Source organism: Natator depressus, chromosome 21 (genome assembly GCF_965152275.1).
Source record: "Natator depressus isolate rNatDep1 chromosome 21, rNatDep2.hap1, whole genome shotgun sequence".
Taxonomy (NCBI): Eukaryota; Metazoa; Chordata; order Testudines; family Cheloniidae; genus Natator; species Natator depressus.
This window is the reverse complement of record NC_134254.1, coordinates 15,700,593-15,724,802: the sequence shown is the minus strand read 5'-3', so window position 1 is coordinate 15,724,802 and position 24,210 is coordinate 15,700,593. Positions and strand designations below refer to the sequence as shown.

The window sequence follows — 24,210 nt, the reverse complement described above, 5'->3', positions numbered from 1 at the left end:
TTTGATGATTTTAAATATCACTGATGAACAGAGAGAGATAAAGAACGATTGATATGTGGAACCCAGTCATTGTTGGTCATTGCGTAGCTCGACTAAAAGGAGGGATTGTGAAAGTAGAATGAATTATTTTGAAATTATAATTCATTAAAGAAATGCTACTTGAAGCGTTTGTTGAAATATAGTTGTCAGGAAGAGAAACATTAAGGAGTGTGAGACAATGGGTCCTCAAACTAATTAACTTAGAGCTCCTACTGAGCTAGGAGATTGGTAAACGTTAGTATGCAAATAAGATATGCATGTATATTTGTCAACTGGCACCAGTTGTCATGGAGTGTGGGGGAGTCCAGGCCCTGCACCCCTCTTCCTGGGATTCACTGAGACTCTCAGCCAGCCAGTAAAACAGAAGGTTTATTGGACAACAGGAACACAGTCCAAAACAGAGCTTGTGGGTACAACCAGGACCCCTCAGTCAAGTCCTTCTGGGGGAGCAGGGAGCTTAGACCCCAGCCCTGGGGTTCCCTGTGTTCCTCCACCCAGCCCCAAACTTAAACTAACACCCGCCCCCCCCCCCCCCCCAAGCAGGCTCTCTCCTTCAGCCTCTGTTCACATTCCCGGGCAGAGGTGTTACCTCCCCCGCCCCCTCCTGGCTCAGGTGACAGGCTCTCAGGTCTCCCCTCCCCAGGGCACATTCCCAGGTCAACACTCCCCCCTCCCTGCGGCGTCACATCCTCACATCTCTCCCCCCTTCGAGACTGAACTGAGCAGGGTCACTGTGACCAGTGACCTGGGGAAGTTTGGGGCCCCCTCTCCGGGGCAGCGCATCCGCTATCAGGTTGGCACTTCCCTTCACATGGACCACGTCCATGTCGTAATCCTGCAGGAGCAGGCTCCACCTCAGGAGCTTGGCGTTGGCTCCTTTCATCTGGTGCAGCCAGGTCAGGGGAGAGTGGTCGGTGTAGATGGTGAAGTATCGCCCGAAGAGATAGGGCTCTAGTTCCTTGAGGGCCCACACCATGGCCAGGCACTCCTTCTCGATGGCCGCGTAGTGTTGCTCCCGGGGTAGCAACTTTTTGCTCAGGTACACGATGGGGTGTCTCTCCCCCTTTTCATCCTCCTGCATTAACACCGCCCCCAGTCCCGTGTCTGAGGCGTCGGTGAACACCACAAAGGGCTTGTCAAAGTCTGGGTTTCCCAGAACTGGGCCACTGACCACAGCCTCCTTCAGCGCCCGGAAAGCCTCCGGGCACTGCTCGGTCCAGACCACCTTGTCTGGCTTCCCCTTCTTGCATAGCTCAGTGATGGGGGTGGCTATGGCACTAAAGTGGGGCACAAATCTTCGGTAGTATCCTGCCATCCCAATAAAGGCTTGGACCTGCTTTTTGGTGTGGGGAGCGGGCCAGTCTCTGATCACCTCAGTTTCTCTTTCTTTTGTCTCTTATGTTAAATTGGCTTTGGCTTAGCTGTATAAATAAGTCATCTTGAACCTCACTCAGAGAGGGGCTCACATCTGGGTGCATTAGCAAAGTGCTTTGCTAATAAACAGAGTGGTCTGACAAATTATGTGAGTCCTGAATCTGACTTTGACAGAGAGCGTGCATGGGTTGGGGTCTCCTAGCAAGTCTACCACAAGAGATTTCATCAGTGAACACGGTATAAATAGATCCCCCGATAAACAAAACGGCCTCAGTTTACCTCACAGAAATATGGGCTTGTGGGACCGCTAGCGGAGGGAGGTCTTCTGATTGTTCAGTCTATGTCCTCCTCCCTCCCCCTCCCCCCACATGCACACTCAATCCACAACTCACACGTGAGAGCTTGAACACTGTGAGTGGGGAAAACCCAACTGGCAGAGGCTGCAGCAGGGATCAGAAAGCAGCAAGAACATTATTCTAAGGGTTCAGAGTTGGTAGGAGAACAGGAAAGCCAAGGAGGTGTAGTCAATGAGCATAGGGAAGAGCAGACCAGATCACGGGTCTGGCCAGTCTAGTCCAGTGTCCCATTGGACCGTGGCCAGTACCAGATGCTTCAGAGGAAGGTGCAACCCCCTCTGCTCAGTAGACAGATGTGAGATAATCTGCCCCCCCGGCCCCTCCCATTAAGGCATCAACCTAACCCCTGCTAATAAATGACCGGATTAAATCATGAGGTTTTTGTAGCCCTTCAGAGTTTGTTCACAAGACTCAGAGAGGGATCAGAGATTTATATGGATTACAAGAATATCCAGAGTTCTAACAGCCAGTGCTAAATTCTTGACCTCAGTGACATCCTGTGGCAACGTGTTCCCCAGTCTAAGTCACACAGTGTGTGCGCAAAAAGGTTGTTGGGGTTTTTTTGTGGGTTTTGAGTTTGCCACCTTTCAGTTTCATTGCACCTCACCATCGTGTAACACATGAAGGGGACAAGAGACGCTCTCCAATCTACTTTCTTTATTCCACTTGCTCAGCAGACACTTTGATCATGTCCCATTGGCGAGCGGGGAGAGGGGCATTGTTAATGGTAGCAATCAGCTGTCACAGGATTCTGGAGAAGGGAGTCTGTGCAGTTGTGAGCTATTTGAGGAAGGGTTTGATTTGTCAGAATCTAGCGCTTTCTGAAAGCTGTGCCAGGCATCTTAGAACTTAGTTCTGTATAAAACTGCTGAGTTCATTTTATCCCAATCTTCAGATTTTGAATTCACTAGGTGAGGTCTTATTCTAGCCACAGTAAGTGTGAAAGCTGCGGCATTCGACATTTAGTGCGTCCCCAACAATTCACACATGGATGAAATTGAAGGAAACAAGCAACCGAATGGACGGAGTGAAAAAAAATAATTCCACTTCTTCTTGAGGAGAGCTAACACGGTCCGATATTAGTGATGAGATTGAGAGAATTCATGCTCAGAGGGCAGAGAATCTGTTTCTTTGAATTCTCCAAGAACAACCATGCCACTGAATGAAACAAACACTGATTCACCTGACAATCCTGCAGGAGAGACATTTTCAATGCCATCATCACTGAAATGTAGCCACAATGACAACTTAAGTCCCTATTCCAGCCCTTTAGCATGAGTGGAGATCAAATCAGTGATCACGCAGTAGAGACAACTGATATGAAAGGTAGACTGGGATGTGATAAGAAGCTGTAACCACTTGTGCCAACATCCCCTTCAGTGCAACACAAACAGCAATCTAAATAAGTGATTCAAGCACTTAGCCACAGATTAAATCTCTCTGGAGGAGTGTGACACTCCGTACCTCAAAGTAACACCCTGGAACCCCTATATTCACCATTATATGATTATGATGTGTTTTGTACAAAGTTTGCCTTGTGAGGTATCATTTAAGAAGTTGTGGTCTGTTGAACCTTAATACCCTGTTGAATTGTATGTGTTATTATGTGGGGTGTTATGAAGTATTGCTATATTTGAAACTGAAATATGTTGGGACGTTGGTAGACACCCACAGCCAACCTTTCAGTCGGGACAAAGGAGCAGCCATCAATGGCCAGACAGGCTTAATGATTCATCAAGACCCATTCCACTATCCCAGAGAAGACATGTATGCCATGGGGCTGGCCTGACCCGTGTCACAGCAAGGATCTTTCTAGCAGCTGGAAGAAGGTATTAAAAGAAAGAGACACAGTGATATCATCACTTGGCCTCCCCTTCCCCCCAGTCTCAACACCTGGAAGAACATCTGGAAGACAAAGACTTTGAACTGGGGAAGATTGGTCCCAGGCTGGAAGGGGGTCCAGTCTGTGTATTTTAAGCTGTACCATCTGGTAGGATGAGAGATTGTCTGATTCAGATCTTACTTCGTGGGCTTGAGTTAGAATTTAGACGGCAAATTTATTTCTTAGGCAACCAACTTTGATCTCTATGCCTGCTACTTGTAATCACTTAAAAAAAAAAAATCTCTCTTCCTGTAGTTAATCAATCTGTTTTATATTTTACCTAAAACAGTGTGGTTTTGGTTGAAGTGCTTGGGGAAATCTCAGCTCAGTTTATAAAGGCTAGTGTATATCCACTCCACACTGAGGGAGTGGCGAACTAAGTAATGAGCTTACACTGGACAGGCTTCTGACCAGTGCAAACCAGTACAGTCCTGGGGTGCAAGGCTGGGGAGCTGGGGGGAATTGACTGAAGCCTCTCTGTTGGTGGTTCATGAGGGGCTGGGAGACCATTCATGTAACTCAGTTGGGTGTGTCCCTGCCTGTGGATGGCTGTGTAAGTGCAGTGCCTGCCAGAGGCTTGTAGCTTGACATCAGCATCACAGTGTGAGGTACAGCCCAGGCTGGTGGGTTTGGGGGTGGGGGTGGGCGCTCAGGTTGCACCCTGGGGACCCCGTCACAAGGAGTTTGACTTGCAGGACCACTACTAGATGTTTCAACGAAAAGGAAGATCTAAAAGAATCAGCATGGATATTAATAAAACAAACAGGACAAGTGACCCCATAATAGGTATGAGTAAATATGGCAGGCAACCAGCTTGGCTTAATAGTGAAATCCTTGCTGATCTTAAACACAAAAAAGAAGGTTACAAGAAGTGGAAGATTGGACAAATGACCAGGGAGGCGTATAAAAATATTTTTCTCAGGCATGCAGGAGTGAAATCAGGAAAGCCAAATCACACTGGGAGTTGCAGCTAGCAAGGGATGTTAAGAGTAACAAGAAGGGTTTCTACAGGTATGTTAGCAACAAGAAGAAGGTCAGGGAAAGTGTGGGACCCTTACTGAATGGGGGAGGCAACCTAGTGACAGAGGATGTGGAAAAAGCTAATGTACTCAATGCTTTTTTTGCCTCTGTCTTCACGAACAAGGTCAGCTCCCAGACTACTGCACTGGGCAGCACAGTATGGAGAGGAGGTGACCAGCCCTCTGTGGAGAAAGAAGCGGTTCAGGACTGTCATAAATATAGAGGGAAGGCTAACCACCTTTAAATCCCTCCTGGCCAGAGGAAAAAACCCTTTCACCTGTAAAGGGTTAAAAAGCTAAAGAACCTCGCTGGCACCTGACCAAAATGACCAATGAGGAGACAAGATACTTTCAAAGCTGGAGGGGGGGAAACAAAGGGTTCTCTCTGTCTGTGTGATGCTTTTGCCAGGAACAGAACAGGAATGGAGTCTTAGAACTTAGTAAGTAATCTAGCTAGAGATGCGTTAGATACTGTTTGTTTAAATGACTGATAAAATAAGCTGTGCTGAATGGAATGAATATTCCTGTTTTTGTGTCTTTTTTAACTTAAGGTTTTGCCTAGAGGGATTCTCTATGTTTTGAATCGGATTACCCTGTAAGGTATCTACCATCCTGATTTTACAGAGGTGATTCTTTTACTTCTATTAAAATTCTTCTTTTAAGAACCTGATTGCTTTTTCATTGTTCTTAAGATCCAAGGGTTTGGGTCTGTGTTCACCTATGCAAATTGGTGAGGATTTTTATCAAGCCTTCCCCAGGAAAGGGGGCTAGGGGAGGATTTTTGGGGGGGAAAAATGTTTCCAAGCGGGCTCTTTCCCGGTTATGTATTTGTTAGATGTTTGGTGGTGGCAGCAATAAAGTCCAAGGGCAAAAGGTAAAATAGTTTGTACCTTGGGGAAGTTTTAACCTAAGCTGGTAAAAATAAGCTTAGGGGGTTTTCATGCAGGTCCCCACATCTGTACCTTAGAGTTCAGAGTGGGGAAGGAATGTTGACAGGGACTATTTAGAAAAGCTGGACAAGCACAAGTCCATGGGGCCGGATGCACTGCATCCGAGGGTGCTAAAGGAGTTGGTGGATGTAATTGCAGAGCCATTGGCCATCTTTGAAAACTCATGGTGATCAGGGGAGGTCCTGGACAACTGGAAAGGCTAATGAAGTGCCCATCTTTAAAAAAAGAGAAGGAGGAGGATCTGGGAAACTACAGGCCAGTCAGCCTCACCTCAGTCCCTGGAAAAATCATGGAGCATGTCCTCAAGGAATCAATTTTGAAGCACTTAGAGAAGAGGAAGGTGATCAGGAACAGTCAGCATGGATTCACCAAGGGCAAGTCATGCCTGACTAATCTAGTTGCCTTCTATGACGAGATAACTGGCTCTGTGGATGAGGGGAAAGCAGTGGACATGTTATTCCTTGACTTTAGCAAAGTTTTTGACACGGTCTCCCACAGTATTCTTACCAGCAAGTTAAAGAAGTATGGGCTGGATGAATGGACTATAACAGGGGTCGTCAACCTTTCAGAAGTGGTGTGCCAAGTCTTCATTTATTCACTTTAATTTAAGGTTTCATGTGCCAGTAATACATTTTAACATTTTTAGAAGGTCTCTCGCTAAAAGTCTATATATTATATCACTAAACTATTGTCATATGTAAAGTAAACAAGGTTTTAAAAATGTTTAAGAAGCTTCATTAAATTAAAATGCTGATCTTATGTTGCCAGCCTGGGGTTCCATTCACCTAGGCTGGCAGCAGGCTGAGCGGGGCCTAAGGCCGGGACCCCAGACTGGCAGTGGGCTGAGCGGCTCAGGCCACTATCACTCAGCTCGCTACCGGTCTGGGGTTCCGTCTGCCGGCTCCTGCCAGCCAGGGTCCCAGCTGCCGGCCCTGCTCAGCCCATTGCCAGTCTGGGATCCCAGCCCTGACCACAGAGTGGGTACCTACCTTCTCCCTGGTTCTACCCATTCTCTTCCTCTCTCTCTGCACTGAGGGAGTGCACTGAGCCCAGGGCTGGGGGTGAAGGAGCAGGCTGGGAGTTGGGGTGTAGGGTCTGGCCAGGAGCTAGAATGAGGGAGGGGGGCGCAGGAGGTTTGGGTGTGGAGTGCTTACCTGGGCAGCTCACATTTGGTGCTCATGGTGGGGGTGGGAATGTTGCGGGTGCAAGAGTCAGGGCTGGGGGTGTGTGAGGAGGGTGTAGGAGTCAAGGCTTGGGTCATGGTGGGTGCAGGGATCAGGGCAGAGGGCTGGGTGTGTGGGCTGGGGTCATGGGGGTGCTCCCAGCCCCCGTCCAGAGCGGCTCACAGCAGGTGGCTGGAGGGGATATGCCCTGATTCCACCCCCCCCTTCCCCAAGGCCCCGTCTCCACCTCCTCCCAAGACCAGGGAGAGCGCTCTGGCTCTGCTTCTCCCCCTCCCTTGCAAGGGCCATCAGCTGATGGGTGGCAGGGAGAGGAGGAGGAGGGGCAGGAACCCGGCACACTGGGGGAAGAAGCGAGGGAGGGGGAGCTTGCCTGCCCTGCAGCAGCAGCCACCAGCAGGACCAAGCTTCTTCACCCTGCCCCCGCGTGGGGGGCAGAGAAGAGCAGGCCGGGGCGGGCAGGATTTTTAATGGCTCGCTGCTGCCTGCCGGGGTCCCAGCCTGGGTTCGGCAGCAGGCGCTCAGCAGGGCCGGCGGCTGGGACCCGGCAGGCAGCAGCGAGCCATTTAAAAAAAAAAAAAAAAATCGCCTGGCATGTAGTCTTTGGTGCGCATGCCATCGGTTGCCGACCCCTGGACTATAAGGTGGATAGAAAGCTGGCTACATTGTTGGGCTCAACGGGTAACGATCAATGGCTCCATGTCATTAATGATCTGGAGGATGGTGTGGATTGCACCCTCAGCAAGTTTGCAGATGACACTAAACTGGGAGGAGAGGTAGATACGCTGGAGGGTAGGGATAGGATATAGAGGGTCCTAGACAAATTGGAGGATTGGGCCAAAAGAAATCTGATGGAGGTTCAACAAGGACAAGTGCAGAGTCCTGCACTTAGGACGGAAGAATCCCATGCACCATTACAGACTAGGGACCGAATGGCTAGGCAGCAGTTCTGCAGAAAAGGACCTAGGGGTTACAGTGGACGAGAAGCTGGATAGGAGTCAGTGTGCCCTTGTTGCCAAGAAGGCTAACAGCATTTTGGGCTGTATAAGTAGGGGCATTGCCAGCAGTTCGAGGGACGTGATCGTTCCCCTCTATTCAACATTGGTGAGGCCTCATCTGGAGTACTGTGTCCAGTTTTGGGCCCCACACTACAAGAAAGATGTGGAAGAACTGGAAAGCGTCCAGTGGAGGGAAACAAAAATGATCAGCAAAAAGAACAGGAGGACTTGTGGCACCTTAGAGACTAACATTTATTTGAGCATAAGCTTTCGTGAGCTACAGCTCACTCGTGAAAGCTTTTGCTCAAAATAAATTTGTTAGTCTCTAAGGTGCCACAAGTCCTCCTGTTCTTTTTGCGGATACAGACTAACAGCTGCTACTGTGAAAAATGATTAGGGGGCTGGAGCACATGACTTATGAGGACAGGCTGAGGGAACTGGGATTGTTTAGTCTGCAGAAGAGAACAGTGAGGGGGGATTTGATAGTAGCCTTCAACTACCTGAAAGGGGATTCCAAAGAGGATGGATCTAGACTGTTCTCAGTGGTACCGGATGACAGAACAAGGAGCAATGGGGGAGGTCTAGGTTGGCTATTAGGAAAAACTATTTCACTAGGAGGGTGGTGAAGCACTGGAATGCGTTACCTAGGGAGGTGGTGGAATCTCCTTCCTTAGAGGTTTTTAAGGTCAGGCTTGACAAAGCCCTGGCTGGGATGATTTAGTTGGGGATTGGTCCTGCTTTGAGCAGAGGGTTGGACTGAAGTCCCTTCCAACCCTGATATTCTAGGATTCCCACAAGGGGAAAATGCATTCCTTCTGAACACTATTTATACTGCATCTGAAAAGAAAACTGGGGAATATTCTGCCCAGGTCTTTGCAGTTGTTCAGACAGTGAAAACAGAACTTTGGAGGGAACTTCAGGTGCATGCACCCCAGACTTTGACACACGGGTGTGCACTGCAGCATCTGAACCTAGGTGAGCAATTGACACCAGCAATCCTACAACACATGGTGGCTGTTAAAAGCTGCCAGCCAGCAGCCTCATGGTTAGTTAACTGAAATAGGAGAATTGATGCACCGGTTTCCCACTGGGTGGAGTTCTCAGGAAGCTCTGGTCCTCCATTGATGGCAGTTAGACAGACCCTCAGCTAGTGACAATTAAAACTAATGGAGCTATGCTGTGTCCATGCTTGCATCCAGCTACTCCTGCAAGTCTGATGAAATCTGCACAGGGCACCAGGGGTCTGATCAAAGTGCAGCATGAATTTTACACAAGAAGGGACTCTACAGAGAGGATCTAAACTTTCAATGGTTTTAGTTGGAATTGGCAGATTTCAGGCTGCCGACATTGTCACAGGCTCAGTGGATGAAGTCTGGCTTCCAAGTTAACAGAAGTGTGTAACCACACAAGGCCAACACTGAAAAAAAAACAATTCAGAGCCACCATGGAAGCTTTCCAATATTTAACCAGAGGCAAAAGGTCAGAGACTGAGCCTAGTACAGGAAGAGTGGCTCTGAAATGTGAAGAGCGCTCACTTAATGAGCAGTTATTCAATGTTTTAATTTTCTCCTTATTGTTCATGTGTGGCCCATGCTTTATGTACTGCACACTAGCAAAACGCTGCTCTGAAGGCAGAATTATTAATTTCCTCATGGCCTTTCCTCCTGTGGAGCTCATCGCGATAGTATCGGAGTGACTCACAAACTTATTTATTTTCATAGCACGCCTGTGAGATGAGGGAGCATTATCCTCGCTTTACAGATGGAAAACGGAGGCACAGACAAATTAAGGTCAAAAGTATCCACTAAATCTGGATGCCCAATCAAAGATGCCTAGGACCTGATTTTCCAGGGTGCTTAGCATCACACAGCACTGATATGTTCAAAACCCAGCTCCCAATGATTCGACCGCAGCTGTGAGTGCTCAGCACTTCTGCAGATCAGACCCCAGGATATCAAGCCAGGCACCCAGAAAATGAGGGATCCACTTGTTAGTGATCACCTGTGAAAAGCTGGGTTTAAGTGACTAGTGTACGGCCAACAGACCCCCAACATTGGTGGGTAAGATCGAACCTGGGACCTCTGGAGCTAAATGCATGAGCCTCTACTGCATGAGCTAAAAGCCACAGGGCTCTTAGCTAAGGCTGTAGCAGACTCGTTAATCTCTCAGTGGTCTTGGTGCCACTGGAGGGTGACAGGAGATGTGCGGGTTAGACTAGCATCACACAGGAACTTTGCGGCAGAGACAATAAATCCCCCCCAACGGATGATGTTCTACTGTGTATAGAGCAGGCCTGAGTGGAATGAGCATATTGATCTGAAGATACTCCGTGAAAAGCCTGCTGTTCTGGGTGCAAAATACAATAAGCAAGACCCCCGTCTACAAATAAGTTGGGCCTCCTACCACTCCAGTGCCCACACCTGGGGCTCGTCTAAATACAGTTTCATTGAAATTGGCTTAAAACCCAATTTTAAACTGTTCATGCAGGAGATTTATACCAATCTGATTTGTTTAAAACTGGCTGGGCCTGTGAATTTACGGCCGCAAGGTAAGCTGATCTAAGAGAAGCGTCTTGGGCCTCCCTGCCCTTCCCCGCAGCAGCAGAAGAGTTTGGGTGTGGGAGGGCACGGGACAGGGTGAGGCAGGCTCTGGGCAGCACTTACCATGAAGAATCCAGTTTTCCAGGGCAGCATTCTACTGCCTTAACCATCAAACCCTCCTTTCTCTTGCTGCAGTTCCCTGCCTTGTTCACACTATGCCTTTCAACTGCTGCAACAAACAAGTATGACTGCTCAGAGCTCCGGTACGAAACTGCAGAAAAACCTGAGTGTCTCTGGATTAAGTTTAGAAGTGTGAGCAACAAGAGTGATGTCGCGGTGGGAGTCTGCTATAGACCACCGGACCAGGGGGATGAGGCTTTCTTCCAGCAACTCGCAGAAGCTACTAGATCGCACGCCCTGGTTCTCATGGGTGACTTTAATTTTCCTGATATCTGTTGGGAGAGCAATACAGCGGTGCATAGATAATCTAGGAAGTTTTTGGAAAGTGTAGGGGACAATTTCCTGGTGCAAGTGCTAGAGGAGCCAACTGGGGGGGAGCTTTTCTTGACCTGCTGCTCACAAACCGGGAAGAATTAGTGGGGGAAGCAAAAGGGATGGGAATCTGGGAGGCAGTGACCACGAGTTGGTTGAGTTCAGGATCCTGACACAGGGAAGAAAGGTAAGCAGCAGGATACGGACCCTGGACTTCAAGAAAGCAGACTTCGACTCCCTCAGGGAACGGATGGGTAGGATCCCCTGGGGGACTAACATGAAGGGGAAGGGAGTCCAGGAGAGCTGGCTGTATTTCAAGGAATCCCTGTTGAGGTTACAGGGACAAACCATCCCGATGAGTCGAAAGAATAGTAAATACGGCAGGCAACCAGCTTGGCTTCACAGTGAAATCCTAGCGGATCTTAACCGTAAAAAAGAAGCTTACAAGAAGTGGAAGGTTGGACATATGACCAGGGAAGAGTATAAAAATATTGCTCGGGCATGTAGGAATGAAATCAGGAGGGCCAAATCGCACCTGGAGCTGCAGCTAGCAAGAGATGTCAAGAGTAACAAGAAGGGTTTCTTCAGGTATGTTGGCAACAAGAAGAAAGTCAAGGAAAGTGTGGGCCCCTTACTGAATGAGGGAGGCAACCTAGTGACAGAGGGTGTGGAAAAAGCTAATGTACTCAACGCTTTTTTTGCCTCTGTCTTCACGAACAAGGTCAGCTCCCAGACTGCTGCACTGGGCAGCACAGCATGGGGAGTAGATGGCCAGCCCTCTGTGGAGAAAGAGGTGGTTAGGGACTATTTAGAAAAGCTGGATGTGTACAAGTCCATGGGACCTGATGAGTTGCATCCGAGAGTGCTAAAGGAATTGGCGGCTGTGATTGCAGAGCCATTGGCCATTATCTTTGAAAACTCGTGGCGAACGGGGGAAGTCCCAGATGACCGGAAAAAGGCTAATGTAGTGCCAATCTTTAAAAAAGGGAAGAAGGACGATCCTGGGAACTACAGGCCAGTCAGCCTCACCTCAGTCCCCGGAAAAATCATGGAGCAGGTCCTCAAGGAATCAATTCTGAAGCATTTAGAGGAGAGAACAGTGATCAGGAACAGTCAGCATGGATTCACCAAGGGAAGGTCATGCCTGACTAATCTAATCGCCTTCTATGATGAGATTACTGGTTCTGTGGATGAAGGGAAAGCAGTGGATGTTTTGTTTCTTGACTTTAGCAAAGCTTTTGACACTGTCTCCCACAGTATTCTTGTCAGCAAGTTAAAGAAGTATGGGCTGGATGAATGCACTATAAGGTGGGTAGAAAGTTGGCTAGATTGTCAGGCTCAACGGGTAGTGATCAATGGCTCCATATCTAGTTGGCAGCCGGTGTCAAGTGGAGTGCCCCAAGGGTCGGTCCTGGGGCCGGTTTTGTTCAATATCTTCATAAATGATCTGGAGGATGGTGTGGATTGCACTATCAGCAAATTTGCGGATGATGCTAAACTAGGAGGAGGAGTGGTAGATATGCTGGAGGGCAGGGATAGGATACAGAGGGACCTAGACAAATTGGAGGATTGGGCCAAAAGAAATCTGATGAGGTTCAACAAGGACAAGTGCAAAGTCCTGCACTTAGGACGGAAGAATCCCATGCACCGCTACAGACTAGGGACCGAATGGCTAGGCAGCAGTTCTGCGGAAAAGTACCTAGGCGTGACAGTGGACGAGAAGCTGGACATGAGTCAGCAGTGTGCCCTTGTTGCCAAGAAGGCCAATGGCATTTTGGGCTGTATAAGCAGGGGCATTGCCAGCTGATCGAGGGACGTGATCCTTCCCCTCTATTCGACATTGGTGAGGCCTCATCCGGAGTACTGTGTCCAGTTTTGGGCCCCACACTACAAGAAGGATGTGGAAAAATTGGAGAGAGTCCAGCGAAGGGCAACAAAAATGATTAGGGGTCTGGAACACATGACTTATGAGGAGAGGCTGAGGGAACTGGGATTGTTTAGTCTGCAGAAGAGAAGAATGAGGGGGGATTTGATAGCTGCTTTCAACTACCTGAGAGGTGGTTCCAGAGAGGATGGTTCTAGACTATTCTCAGTGGTAGAAGATGACAGGACAAGGAGTAATGGTCTCAAGTTGCAGTGGGGGAGATTTAGGTTGGATATTAGGAAAAACTTTTTCACTAGGAGGGTGGTGAAACACCGGAATGCGTTACCTAGGGAGGTGGTGGAATCTCCTTCCTTAGATATTTTTAAGGTCAGGCTTGACAAAGCCCTGGCTGGGATGATTTAGTTGGGGATTGGCCCTGCTTTGAGCAGGGGGTTGGACTAGATGACCTCCTGAGGTCCTTTCCAACCCTGATATTCTATGATTAAGTCGGGGTCCTACAGGCAACCGCCTCCTTCACTACACAAACCTGATTCACCCGCAGGACGGCTCCAGATCCTGCATGAACAGTTTAAAATTGGGTTTTAAGCCAATTTCAATGAAACTGTATTTAGACGAGCCCCAGGTGTGGGCACTGGAGTGGTAGGAGGCCCAACTTGTTAGTAGACGGGGGTCTTGCTTATTGTATTTTGCACCCAGAACAGCAGGCTTGTCACGGAGTATCTTCAGATCAGTGTGCTCATTCCACTCAGGCCTGCTCTATACACAGTAGAACGTCATCCGTTTGGGGGGGGGGGGGATTTATTGTTTTTAAACCAAAACCATTAAAATGGTTCAACACCTCGTGTGGCTACAGTCATGCTGGTATAAATGTGTGTCTACAAGTATAGACTGTTTCCCCTCTCACATGGGAGTAAGCCATACCCGTATAAGGCACTTTTACGCTGGTTTAACTGCATTCACCCGACGGGGTTGAACTGCTTCACTTATCCCAGTATAGTTGAACCAATCTGAAAACACCAGTTTTACAAGCTCTCCCTGGAGTTTCACTTGTAAAAGTTTCATGGGTTTTTCCACCTTTCAGACACAAACCACGGCAGGTCTGATCAGGCTGCAGGGGAATCCCACCGCTGGGGTGATGAGTGTGAAAATCTGAGCATTACTTCTCTGAAGAGAAACATGTCATCCTGACCTGTTACCCCGCCACACTCACTGCCCTTCTCCCTCAGGGGACCAACAGCTGCTTGACCTTGCTCAGTGCCTCTGGGTGATTTTGAAACAAGTCTACAGTGGCCAGGATCAGGGAGGGTGACACAGGGAGTTCAGTGTGCTGGGTGCTGACTATTTTGGACCCCCTGGCCCCAATCAGGGGCTCTGAGCACTTGGAAATCTGGCCCCATGCTCTTTAACAAGTCTGGCCCCACATGGCTTGGGCCAGATCCCTAGAATGTGCAGGAAGTCTGTGTAGCTCCATCCCATTTCCCCTCCCTCAGGCTAGACACAGCTGCAGACAAGAATCTGGCCTCATTAGCACCTCTGAAGAGCACCAGGGTGTCAGTGCAGAAAGTAGCTCCCGGTGCGCCTCTCCGCCATTCCAGTGTAAGAACGTTCACGGATGGTCTGTCCATCCTCTACACTCCATAATGGGTGAGCATGATTTATACAGCAATTGCCTAGGATTTAGAGATGAGGGGACAGCTATACAATGCAATGTGGGGGAAAAAGGTTAGATACCAATTAATTCTGGCCATACTAAAAGGTTATTTAGCAGAGGAGGAGGGCAGATTTAATGCACTTGGATTGCAGGAGAGCATTTAACAGCGTGGCATGAAATCCCAGCTGTAAAGTTAATTCACACTTATTTATCCAGGAGAACTCTCATGTGGCCTGGAAACTAGTGTCAGAGTCTGGAACTGAGGGAGAGGGATCTAGAGAGGGACCACAGGGACTGGGGTCTGATTTAAAGTCTTCCTGATTACTGGAAGTAATCAGGACACTAATGAGATTTGCAGAGGATAGGTAATTGGCAGGAGCTGCAACTCCAAGGGGCCTGGAGAGGTTAGACATCTGGGCAGCAAAGAAAAGGACAATCACTTTGCAAAGATATATCCAATTCACTGAGGAAAGCCACAGGGACAGATTTTTGAGGCCTTACCACCTACCATTGGGACCAGATTTTCAGGGGTTCTTTGAGGCCAGAGTTTAGAGTGCTTTTGGCAGTTTAGCTGGGAGGGCCCAACTCTCTCCTACCTTATGTCACTTCCACCTGTGCAGATCGAGTGTGAAGTGGGTGTAGCACACGGTCACTCTGATTTTGTAGCAATTTACATCAGCTGTGTACCGGTGTAAGTGACTGCACAAGGAACAGGTCAGCTGGGAATTAGCCCCCATGTAGTAAATGGAAGGAAGACGTTTGCTAAAGCGGAGGTTCCAAAAGAGACCTAGGGGCCAACCCTCACTCACGCTGGTGCAAATCAGAAGTAACCCCATTAAGTCAGTGGGGATACACGCACATCAGACCAGTGCGAGAGAAAAGAGAATCAGGTCTCAAGCCTCGCAGCATGATGACCAGTGCAATCTGGGACCAAATCAGTCTAGCCGAAGAGAGCAGCACTCACTGTGCGAGGCCTTTCCGTGGCTTTTGGCTTGGAGCATGGAGTCAGTACAGGATGAGTTAGAGTCCATGAAAGAGAGAGACTAGCAGCAGCCCATGGCTAGCACAGGATCCGCACACAGAGCTTGCCAGTGCACACCTGACCTTCCAAGCAGACAGCTTCCCCAAACCCAGACAGACTCAGTCATGCCATATTCATGAGTGGCTTTGAGACAGGCAGAAAATTTCCACTAGAGACCGGGCCGAGCCCTCTGCTGCTACCAGTGGGGGACAAGCCATGTCCCTGAGCCTGCTCCACAACAGAAGAGAAAGAGCCGGCCATGTAAACACCAGACCACTGTGCACTAGCCAGGTTACCATACATGGCCATTCATTAGTGCTAAAGGGCAGTGAAATTCCTGAGGAATGAGGTATTGCAGCCACAAGGATCGCATGGATCCCCAGGCATTCCACAAGAGGGCTGGCTGCAAGTTTTCCACCCAGTTTGGAAAAACTGGGGTTTTCTACTAATTGAACAGTTTGATGGGAAGTGTGTGCTCTCCATGGAAAATCCAGGCTGCGGAACGGGGGGCAGAATCAAAAAGAAAGCTATTTGCTTTTTCAGCAAAAAGCCAGGTTTTCCTGCAGGGAATTTCCCCTGCTCCCTCATTTTCTGACCAGCCCTATTTAATGCAAGTCATTTAGCACATACCAGGTACCTTTTGAGAACAGAGTCAGATCCTAGGCTCTATGGGCTGCTTTGCCCTCCCCAGGAGACAGAATCCTGAAGCACACCTCACCAGTTCTAAGGCAGTATTCGGTACAGATGCTCTGAGATGCACTGGGGTTCTGGCTGGGAAAGGCACAAAACCCCACTGAATAACCCCCACCCTCCCAAGTAGGGAGACAAGCCACACATCCAGTTCATACCAAGCCTCTGTAACAGCCTGCCCAGAGGGCAGAAGGAGGAGTATCTTGGCACTACCTTTGCCAAGTTCTGAGCAGCTGCAGGCTATTCACTGGGGGGAAGGTGGATCCCACAAGCCAGACCTTGCAGCCACAAGGAATGGGAGAGAGGAGCCAAGACACCCCCTCCCCAAAGCTCTGCATGGGGGGGGAAGAGGTGTCCCCGTGTCAATTAGCAACCTCAATACCTTCCCTCTCCCTGGTATCCCAGTGCTTGGTTTCTCACCAAGGTGTTGGCTCACTGGCCCTTGACCCTCATGTTTTGAGCTGACCTCCAGCAAATAGGTTTACACCAGCTAGTAAGTGTCTGGTATACCTTGCCCAGCAGGGCCATCCCTAGGGGAGTGAGGGGCCCGGGGTGGAAGGGACGGATTCATCTCTTCCAGGACCGACCGCGCCGGCCAATTGCATCAACCTGCAAAGTGTGGGGCCTGGAGCGGTTGCTCTGATTCGCCCTACCCAAGGGATGGCTCTGTTGCCCAGCTCTGGTTAACTCCCCCTCCTACAATCTCTGCTCTTAATTTGTGCAAACACCACCTATCTGGATTTCTTGCTTTAACAGAGGGCTGAAGATCATTTATTTGGGCCACATCCTCAGCTGGTATAAATCGGTGCAACTCTAGTTGTTCCAGGGAAGCGAGCAGTACACTGATTTACAACAACTGAGGAGGCAGTCCTTGAAGTTTACAGGAATGCAACCTTTATCCAGACCAAAAAGGGAAGTTAGAGCAAGACAATTAGGAGACAGGACTCCTGAGTTCCACGCCCAACCCTGCTACTGATCTTAGGCAAGTCCCCTCTGCTCAGAGCTTCAGTTCCCCTTCCCCACAACCATCTGCAAAACGGAAATACAAATTCTTACCTACTTCAGAGTGGGTTATAACTAGAGATAGCAAAATGCTTTGAGAGCCCCAAATGAAGGGCACTAGTGAAGTTCTCTTTGCTGCTTCAGGGATACTCACAATTTTGAACTCTAGGAGCTATAGGTCGGGTTTCCCCATTAGATATAATCACACAGACAGCCTCCCTTCCGAGATACAGAGCACACATAATTTCCTGCCACGAGGGAGGCGGAAATGCCACTGAACAGGATGATGTCAGCCTGCTTTTCTTGTTCAAATGTTCATAGATTCCTAGGTTCCTAGGCCAGAAGGGACCATTGTGATCATCTCCTCTGACCTCCTGGGTAACACAGCCTGGAGAACGGCCCCACAGTCATTCTTAGAGCAGATCTTTTAGTAAAACAAACATCCAGCCTTGATTAAAAAATGGTCAGTGATGGAGAATCCATCACGACCCTGGGTAACATGTTCCAAGAGTTAACGACTCTCACCGTTAAAAACTTACACCTTGTGTCCAGTCTTATTTTCCCCCCAGCCGCACACATTTCCCCCAAAATATGTCAAAAAACATGGCTGTAGGATTCCCCACAATTGCAGAGATCAGAACTTGGGCCTACACCTTTATCCACCAGGATGGGTGCCGCTCATGCTCAAAGAAGCAAAGGGTCTAAGCACTGGCAAGAGGTGGTGTGAAGACCAAGCTCATTTCCAGACTTTGGTCACAGGTGAAACGAGTTGGGGAGGTCTCAGTAAACATTCACTGTGGACTCTGCGTCAAAACCCCGTCACATGATTTAGCCCAGGTCTGGAAGAACAGGTGATTTGGGGGGGGGGGGGGGTCAGCATTGTGGGGCACAGACAGGGCTGCAGGAAGATGTAGGACTACTGCCATTGCAGGTCAGGCTTGAGGGCCACTGGCAGAGCTAAGAGGGGTGCAAGACTGAAACAGCAGGAGGTGCTAGAACTCAGGACTGAGGAGCATTCACAGAGCTATACGCGTGCAGATGAAGCCTGCACCAGACCAGACCCCACCACGCGCAGCTCCAGCCAGCAGCATGAACCCTTCATTTCTACGTTCACCCAGAAGTATAGCATGATGACTACTCCATCCTCACCCAAGGGTCTCCCAGTGTCACAGCACTACCGCTTTGTTCAGAGGGTTCCTGCCATGCCCCGGGTGCAACGGAGGCCGCCTGGAAGCTCAGGGAGGTAGATCGCAATAGTCAAACCGAAACACAGCCCAGGACGTTGCCTGGCACTTGCTGTGGCATGGGATAGCCCCTCTCCTGCTACGGAAAGGAAATCCGTACACAAGACTAACATGCTGCCCCAGCAGATGTGGGGGAGTCTTTGCACACATGGGGCTGGTGATGGGATTCCATTGTAACAAGCTGATGTTACCGAGACGCAGGCAGCTTTACACTACACGACTGAAGAACTCCTCTGAACAACGGCAAGATCCTACCTGCCTGCCAGAGCCAGGAACAGGGAGATCTGGGGAGGACATTGGGGATGTACAACTCCACAGCCCTGAAATACAACTGACTAGCAGAGCTCGTGGGGCAGCTCTGTCTGTGTAGCCATGACAGGGCTGATTTGGTAGCACAGGTTACAATCCAAAGAGACCCTCAAAAACCTGGACCTGAAACAAAGCCCCTGGCCCAGTCAGCCTTGGGATTTGCAACCCGAACCCATAGGAGAGGCTCAGCTGGTCCCGAGTTCTGAACCTCTCTTCCGAACAACCCAGCTTTGGGGGGTGGGAGATGTCTACAACCCCAGCCTGCATTGGGCAGCTCATCCCAGTGCTGGTCCGGCAGCAGCAGAGCCATGCACTGGGATGACTCCTCTAAAGGTTTTGGGGAGCAGGGGCAGAAGGGAGCAACCCGGAAACCCTGCTCTGAATTCGGCACCTCCAAGCCAGCTTGATTTGCAGTCACTCCGAATTCAGTGCGCACGTAACCGAGGCAGGGATGCGGCTGGCTCTGGAGCTGGGAGCAGGGCAAAGTTGCCCTGCTCTGGAGAACAGCCCCGTTTGGTGACTGGGGTCCAAGAGAGCTAAACCAGACCCGATGCCCCTTAGCACATCCCTGGGCACCAGCCTCCCAGGGCAGCACAAAATCCGCGTAATAACAGAACCAGGGCTCCCCCCGCCACCATCTGCCGCCCTCCCCCAACTGCCCAGAGCAAAAGGAAACTGGCCAGCTCATTTCTGACTCAAGCCCTTGGCTTTCACACTAATGGTTCGGAGCGCGGCTCCCTTGACGCAGGCTCCGGGGCTGGGTGGGGCTCGGGGGAAAGCCCCGGAGCAGGGCTGGGCTGGGCCCTGGCCGGATGGGGAGCTGCTGCCCCGATGCACGGCGTGGGGCTGGGGGCTCTGCAAGCGAGGGAGCCCACGGGGGATCCGGCCGGCATGGGGCAGAGTCCGTGGGAGCAGCTGCCCCAAGGCACGTACCTGCTGCTGGGCTCGGCTCGGCTCGGCTGCGCTGGGCTCGGCGCTGCGCTCCCCGGCTGGGCTCCGCTGGGGGCTGGTTTTTGTTCTTCTCGGGAGGAGGCGTGTCCCGGGGCACCCCCCCGCTGCAGGCCCGGGAGGCCGGGCTCTTTGCACTCCGCCCCGAAGGGCTGATGGCCCCGTCACGGCTCCGGAGGAGGGAGGCAGCGCTGCCCACCCAAGCTCCCAGCGAGGGGCCGGCGCCCGGCACAGGCTGGGGAAGGCGCCCGCGAAGGGGCGCGGGCCAGGGTGCGGGGAAAGGGGCGAGCAGCCTGGCCAGGGCACAGGTCCCCGGCTCCCCTGCACCCCGGAGCGCCCAGCCGGTTAGCGTTCACAGCGGCAGGGCAGGGGCTCTGCAAAATGTGGTCAGTAATGCCCCACAAACCTGACCCACAGCCTCCCCCCCCCAGCCGCCCGCTATTCCAGCATGGGGCTCCCCTCCCAGCTCTGCTGATACCCCTCAGGCTCCCCTGGCAGCTCTGCTGAGACCCATCAATCCTGTCCCACAGCCCCGCACCATTCCAGTCCAGGGCTCCCCTCCCAGCTCTCCTGAGACCCCGCAATCTGGACCCTCAGCGCCCTGCTCTTCCAGCCTGGGGCTCCCCTGGCAGCTCTGCTGAGACCCCTCAATCCTACCCCAGTGCAGGGCTCCCCTCCCAGCTCTCCTGAGACCCCGCAATCTGGACCCTCAGCGCCCTGCTCTTCCAGCCTGGGGCTCCCCTGGCAGCTCTGCTGAGACCCCTCAATCCTACCCCAGTGCAGGGCTCCCCTCCCAGCTCTACTGAGACCCCGCAATCTGGACCCTCAGCGCCCTGCTCTTCCAGCCGGGGGCTCCCCTCCCAGCTCTGCTGAGACCCCTCAAATCCAGCCTGCAGCCCCCCTTGCTGTTGCAACTCTGCAAATGTGCCTCATCTTTAACCCATAGCACCCCCTGCTGTTAGTCTTGGGCCTCTGCATATCCGTGCATTTTCACAAAGAACCACGAGGAGCTCAACTGAGACCAGCAAACTCATTTCATTGGTAACCTACAATAGATTTGGGCTAGCGGTGTTGGTATACTCAGTAGGCGTGGGCAAGCTAGTTTGGATAAATGATGAACCTACCCAGCTATCCAGCTCAGAGTGAACCATTTTGTCGGTTCCCTAACTGCCCTCCCAAATTAGCCCCATGCCCCAACAGCCACTGTGCCTTACCTGCAGTGACAAGATGTGATAGAGGCCCCCAGTTTAGTGGCAGTCAGATGAAGATTCACAGTTACATTAGATAGGGGGAAAGGCAGGAATATTAATTATGGGAGCCAATGGGAGCTGCGGGGGCGGCGCTTGGGTCGGAGGCAGCATGTGGAAGCCCCTGGCTGCCCCTATGTGTAGGAGCCGGGGGGGGGGGGACATGCCTCTGTTTCTGGGAGCCGCGCGAAGCAGGCCAAGCCCTGGACCCCACTCTCCGGTGGGAGGTCGAGGGCCAGATTAAAACGTCTGGAGGGCCGGATGCAGCCCCTGGGCTGTAGCTTGCCCACACCTGTCCTAAGTGCTTCATCATCCTTGTGCGAAAAAAGTACATCCTGCTTGTTTCCAAATATAGACAGAAAATATTTATTGAACACTTCTGCCTTTTCTGCATCATTATTAACAATTTTCCATCTCCATAGAGTAATGCGCCTATTCCATTGTTAAGATTTCTTATGTTCCCAATATGCTTAAAATTTTTTATTGTCCTTAGGCCTCCCAGCCATGAATTTTTCCCTGGTGTCTTTAGCTTCACTTATCTATTGTCTACATTTCATACCTCCTCACTTGTATTGATTGTTATTTACTTTTTTCATTTGTTATAAAGTTTTATTTCTAATTGCTGCCTTCACTTTCTCACTGAACCAAGATGGGTTTTTATGCAGAGTTGTCCTCTTTCTTAACTGTGGAATGGTCTTTTTTTTTTTGGCCATCTAACCAACCCTTCTTAAAGAGCTTCCAATCTTCATTCACATTTTCCCACCTATGCTTTTCCTCCTGGTCAATTTTGCTTGTAATTTTCCTCAGCTTTGGGAAGTTGGACATTTTGAAGCACCAAGTCATTCTATTACTTGTTGGAACTGTACTCTGTTTGCCCATATTGAATATAGTCAGGTCACGATTACTGGTTCCTAGGCACCAACATCCTGTTCAGTGATAATTTATCCACCATAAAGAGGACCGAGAGAGTTACTTTGCTTTAGAAAATCATGTATAATTTCTGAAGTCTATACAATCTGCTGGCAAAGTGCTCCACCCTCTTTAGTTCTGGTCCAGAGAAAAAACACCTACTGCTGCTTTTGGATACTCCCCTTATCTCAAGTGAGAGATCTGTGCAGCAGATTTGAAGGTGCCAACCCTGCTGATGAAGCACGTACCTGTCCATATGATGGAATTTAGTTTGCTTTTAAAACGAGCAATTTGCTTTTAAAACCGGCTAGGAAGTTACACTATGTTAAACTTCAAAACTATGTTAAAAGAACGTCAAGTCGGCCAAGATGGCCTGCTTAGCTACACAGGCCTGATTCATTCCCAGAGCAGGCTCAGCCTGTGCATTGAATGAGGCAAGGTTCTGTGTGTGGGGGGCGGGGGGAGGGGAAAGTATGTGATTATGTCATTAAAAATTGTACTGTATCGTGTACGCACATGCACAAGGGGCCAAATTAAGGTTGCATAGGCAGCCTTAATTCTAGCATTGCCTATCTTCTGAGTGCTTGATTTTGCAACCTTAAAGTCCTTTCAATATAGGCTTGTGTTTAATTTCAGGTTAACTTGTGCTGGTAGGTTTACAGATGCAAATTAAGTCAATATAACTAGTTTTAAATAAATATTATTTGTCCATATAGGCATTTGCAGTGAATTAACTAAATCAGTTTTCAAACTGATGCAACTTCCGTGTTCAGAGAAGGCCTTACAACAGAAGAGGGCGACCAGAAGAGAGTCCATGCATGCGCCTATATGGAAAGTGAAGCAGGAATTGCCCTGTTCTGTGCATTCCCTCTGAAGCATCTGACATGGGCTGGAAACACGCTACTGGGCTAGATGGACCATTGGTCTGACCCAGTATGGCTGTTCTCAGGAAACAAGTCAGACTGCTTAGAAGTCGAGCTTCAAGAGATTGTTTGGGCACAGTGGGTGTCTTTCAGCAAGCGGAAATCCAGCCAGAGTGAAACCATAGAGAGGAGGAGAAAGTGTAAGAAGGAAGTTACAAGGAATAAGAAATGTTTTTGAGGAACAAATCACCAAAGAGAGGGCTACTGGCCCTGATGGATGATCTGCCCTTGGCTGCTGACCCTTGGCCTCATGGTAGACTAATATTAAATCCTGCTGTCCTGCTCAGAGGCACAGCAGGCTTGTGCTGACATGTTTAGTCACCCACTCAGGCCGCAGCCAGAGAGCCATTGTTCTGCCACAGTCAGGGCTGGTTCTAGGGGCAGGCAAGCAGGGCGGTCACCTGGGCAGGAACTTCCATAGGGTGCCATAGCACTGTCACTTGGCTTTTTTTATAGGCTAAAACACAGTGACACACGTCTCTCATCACCTTACAGCAGATGCAGATAGGACCATCTGCCTATGCAGTAAATAAAATAGAGGGAGTACCCATATAACAGCCATCATACCTCTCCATCATGGAGGTGGAGCCACTGCCTCAGTTTCCCCAGGCTAGTAGGGTGATTTGGCCCTGCAGTCAAATCAGTGAGCATTCTCATCTTGCAGGGGAAGGACAGTCTGTAAAAAACAAGGACAGTCCATATGAAACATCCCTCCACAGGGTCAATAGCCTTTCTCCCAGGGTCTGCCCTACTCAGGGGAGTTTCCTCCCACCATCTCTGGAAGCCATAGTCTGGGACACCTGACCAGAGACAGGTGGAAACACGGGGCCTCCAGCCCACAGAAGTATTCTACTATCCCTAGTCTTTTCCGTCATCACTTCCCAGGGTTCAGCAAAGTCCTGCCTCTTCACAGCCTGTTCAGCAGTGCTGCCTGGCCTGGGCACTCTAGCTCTGTTTGGCAGAAACTCCATGCCGAAGCTAGCCTCCCTTTCTATAGGGGAAACCCCACTAAAAGCCCAGCTTCTCTGTCACCTCTTTTGTCTGCCACCTGGGCTACACCTAAAACTTAGATCCACCGAGCTATGTCGCTCAAGAGTGTGAAAAATTCACACCCCCTGAGCTATGTCTTTAAGCCAGACTAAGACCCAGCATAGACACCATTAGGACGATGGAAGAATTCGTCTGTCGGCCTAGCTACTGCCTCTCACTGAGGTGGATTTACTACAGTGAAGGAAAAACCACTTCTGTCACTAGCCTGCGTCTACACTACGGCTGTGCCACTGTACCACTCGTAGTGCAGAGATACCCTGAGGGAAGATTGTTCTTTATATAGCCTGGCGCTCTTTCCCAGCATGCCTTGCAACAGCCTACAATTCCCAGAACCCCCCTGGGAATGACATCTCCAGAATACCTTTCTTTCAAGGGCCAGAACTTGGAACAGAGACCTGCTAACCGCGAGGCCCGCTATTAAAGGGGGAGCGCACCCTGTGTTCTAGGGCACAGAGGGTTACAGAGAATAAAGGAGAACAGGCTGAGGTCTGCAGCTGGGT

The 24,210-nt window shown here is 50.1% G+C and overlaps 1 protein-coding gene across 1 annotated transcript in view; it reads right to left on the bottom strand.

Moving 5' to 3' along the window:
• CSRP1 (cysteine and glycine rich protein 1) overlaps positions 1 to 19,720 on the bottom strand; it is a 62,916-nt gene extending 43,196 nt beyond the window's left edge. The window contains exon 1 of the mRNA XM_074935999.1: positions 19,567 to 19,720. The gene's annotated coding sequence lies outside the window, so the exon portion shown is untranslated. The remainder of the gene's footprint in view (positions 1 to 19,566) is intronic.
• Between the last annotated feature and the right edge of the window lie 4,490 nt (positions 19,721 to 24,210).